We start from the raw sequence: 3,716 nt of genomic DNA, 5'->3' as shown, positions 1-3,716 counted from the left end.
AAGATATTTTTGTGCCTTTAGTTGTCTTCACTCAGATACAAATGACATAGAAATAGAGGAGGGTAAGAAGAGACATAATTCCCTGAGGTTTACTGTGGTGTTAAAAATGCAGTCATATAGGGGCGCCTGGGTGGCTCAGTTGGTTAAGCGACTGCCTTCGGCTCAGGTCATGATCCTGGAGTCCCGGGATCGAGTCCCACGTCGGGCTCCCTGCTCAGCAGGGAGTCTGCTTCTCCCTCTGACCCTCTTCCCTCTCGTGCTTTCTATCTCTCGTTCTCTCTCTCTCTCAAATAAATAAATAAAATCTTAAAAAAAAATGCAGTCATATATACAGATGTAGGTAAGTTTTAATTTAGAGAACTATATTTAGTGTTAGAGTACTTAGGCCAAAGAACCACAAGATAGTGGCCTGGTTTAATAAAATAGTACTAAGTTTCATCGGAAACTCCTCAGACACAACGTGGTAGCAGTTTTGACCTAGCAGCTCCTGCTTTTACTAAAAGTAGCTGTACTGATTCTTCAATTTATCTCATGCCTCAATACCCAACTTTTGGTTCTGAGGAGAGACAATGTAGTCCAGACCTCTCACCATTCCCTATGCTGTTTAGCTTTAACCCTGGACTAATATAGACCAACCTTTTACTCAGAGGTTTCAAGCAACCTGGTTGCCTCAAGTACCAAACACTTTTTACAAGACGTACTAAGGATAAATTAGACTCAAAGTAATTTGTTTTTCTCCAAAACCCTTTTCTGATTCCACAGGGGGAACACCTTTTGTGTTTTAGTTTCCCTGGACCACCATTCCCATGTGTAGCCCAATAAATATGGGAATAAAGGCAGAATGATAACAAGGTGTTTTGTGTGTGGCTATGTAGCATATCGTAAGAGGAAATGTTTTTCCAAAATAATTTGTAAGTTTGGCCTGGGATCATCTGAGCACTGGAAATGATCTATAAAACAAGTCCATAGGCATAAAACAAAATTTTAAAATCTGCTTTTAGTCATAAGAGATTTTCCACACTTAATCATTCAAGAGCTGATTATCCAGAATGTGTAATATACAAACCCGTTATTTCTTTTTTTTCCCTTCTGCTGCCTGAGTTTTGGTCATTTCACAGCTCATTACTATTATCTCTCTGGGAAAATAAAAGCAAATGTAGCTACAACTAGTATTTTCAATTTTCTATAGAAAGGTTTTGTAGGAAGGGTAATAATTATTAGTTTATGTATCACTTTTCATTACTAAGTATTTGGTTAGGCTCTACTGGGCATTGGGGAAGAATTTTAAAAGTTCAAGACATTGTCCCTGCTCTTAAGGCTCTTACAATATAATTGGAGAAACAAGGTTTGTGTACAATAAAGCCAAATATTAATGCAAGGCAATATATGTTTAAGCAACAACATGAAAGAATTCTGGTCATACAAACATAGTGTACAAGAGAATTTTATTATTTTTCTACTCTTTCTCAGTATCTAATATGTGGCTTAAGCATACTCAGAAGAATGAAAGTCATTTTGATAAAATCATCATAGAATAAAGAGAATTTTATAGACCTATAGAATTTTATAAAGCATTGTATAGACTGACAAGATTGTCACAGAAGTTCTCAATAAGGTAGTGAGACTTGAATTAAATATCAAAAAATGGATGGAATTTCAACATGAGAAAAAGAAAAAAAAGAAATTTCTGCACAAAGAAAAAAAAAATCCCAGAATTCCAGGGTTGAAGACCCCTATATACTTTTAAATGAAATATTTCAAGCATATAGGGTATAGAAAATAATAATATGAACTCGCCTTTCCAACCAAATTTTGTCAAATATTTACTTTTTGCCATATTTGCCATATTTGGCTAAAGTCCTCTGCAAACTCTTGTCATTATCCTTCTTCAGCAGAGGTAACAACTATCCTGAATTTGGGAGTTATTATTACTGTGAATATTTTAAAATGTTTATCACACATAGAAATATGTACTATTGTTTCATGGGTCTAAAGTTAATATAAATGATAGCATGCTTTATGTATCTCCTCTACTTTCTTGTGTTCACTAGATAGTCTATTTTTTGAGATTGATGCATATTATAGCTCCAGTTCTAGTTCATGTATTTTAACTACCATATAGTATTCCTCTGTGTGATCATACAACAATTTACTTAACCACTCTCAGGTTGATGAACATTTAGGTTGTTTCCAATTATTGTCCTGTTATACAGGATGCTTCACTGAATAATCATTTACATGTGTCCTTATGTATTTAAGGGAGAGTTTCTTGGATATATATAGCGAAGTGGAATTGTTAGATTGTAAGGTAAGGGCATCTTTTGTTTTCATAGATTTTGCCAAATTGCCTTCCAATGTAATTGTACCAATTTAATCTCCACTCAATAGCGCATAAGAGTTCCCATCTCTTCCTTGTCTTGCAATTCTGATGACTACATCACATGCATGAAACAGTCAGAGTGCCCTGGAACCGATTCTTCCTGTAAACTTGCTGTTTGTGTCAGTGATGCTCCGAGTTGGATCTTGTTATGAACCAGCCTGGCCCAGGCTTAGAGGAGATATCAATCCTCTCTGAGAGAACTGGAAAAAGTAAAGAAAGAATGGTGTAATGGCTGAGGATGGCATGCACATTTTCATCATTTTTATGTCCCCACTATATAGCACAACCTGAATCTCAGTAAGCAAGGCTCAGTAGATGTTCAATTGACTGGAACTAATCATTAATCCTGATCTGTTTCTGGCTTTCACTTCTCTAAGCTTCAATTTCCCCATCTGTAAATTATGGATGATAACAATTTAAGGAATCATTCCAAAGGTAACATAAGATATAAATGTGAAAACATACAGAAGCTCTAAAAAGCAATGTAAATTAAGTTATAAAAGATTTGAAAGCTGTTTCTGTGTCATGACTTCTTAGGATGAGCAGATAACATTTTTAGCAGTTCAGAACCATTGCCAAATTTCTCATTCGCATTCTTCTTGTGACCCTAATAAGTTCTGAGGTTCCCACACACTTCAGATTCTGCTCAGGATCACAGTAATTTTAAAAAGGTATTCCAACCTTTATTTACATTTATGGCTCTCAAAGAACATCAGAGGACCCCATTTATGGTTATGGAGCCCCCCTTGAGTTCCATTCTGTTTCCTCTAGTCTCACATATAACCTCCACACTCTTTCTCTAGAACCCAGTTTATTGGGCTTTTGGTCATCTCCCTTCTCCCTTTCTTCCAACACTTTAAAGGTTGACTTAGCTCCTTTCTGGCTAACTTATCCCCCTTCTCTTCTCACTTCTCCACTCCTGTCTCCACTCCCCTTACCTTAAATTCCACATCACAAATATAGCAAGCAAAGACAGGCTAGAAAGTACTGCCTGAGAGAAGAACAGATGTTCATACCTTAATAATCACCCCAGAACATAAGTTCTTGTTACTGAAGTCAGTAACACTAGTTTCATCTTGAATGTTTTAAAAATAAGGTTCACAAACATTTTCTGCTCCTTTTAAGTTATTCTTTTTTTTTAGAAGGAGTGTGCAGAGGGAGAGAGAGAGAATCTCAAGCAGGCCCTTTGCAGGGCTTGATCTCATGACCCCGAGATCATGACCTGAGCCAAAATCAAGAGTCTGATGCTTAACCCACTGAGCCAACCAGGTGCCCCTAAATGGTCCTTAAAGAAGAAGAAGAAGAAGAAGAAGAAGAAGAAGAAGAAGAAGAAGAA

General features: G+C 36.6%; 1 long non-coding RNA gene and 1 other non-coding gene across 2 annotated transcripts in view; both read right to left on the bottom strand.

Moving 5' to 3' along the window:
• Nucleotides 1–1,461: 1,461 nt before the first annotated feature.
• LOC112821327 (small nucleolar RNA SNORD59) lies at nt 1,462–1,536 on the bottom strand. The gene has a single exon (XR_003207397.1). It is a non-coding gene; the product is annotated as a small nucleolar RNA SNORD59 (small nucleolar RNA).
• Nucleotides 1,537–1,567: 31 nt separating this feature from the next.
• The window catches only part of LOC141373574 (uncharacterized), a 12,661-nt gene continuing 10,512 nt past the window's right edge, over nt 1,568–3,716 (bottom strand). Inside the window, exon 3 of the long non-coding RNA XR_012379704.1 lies at nt 1,568–2,580. This is a non-coding gene — a long non-coding RNA (uncharacterized lncRNA). The remainder of the gene's footprint in view (nt 2,581–3,716) is intronic.

The sequence above is a fragment of the Callorhinus ursinus genome, unplaced genomic scaffold (assembly GCF_003265705.2).
Source record: "Callorhinus ursinus isolate GAN/ISIS: 27379988/994484 unplaced genomic scaffold, GSC_fseal_2.0 scaffold10, whole genome shotgun sequence".
NCBI classification, from domain to species: domain Eukaryota; kingdom Metazoa; phylum Chordata; class Mammalia; order Carnivora; family Otariidae; genus Callorhinus; species Callorhinus ursinus.
Note: the sequence above shows the minus strand (reverse complement) of the source record. Positions and strands in the feature narration are given on the sequence as shown.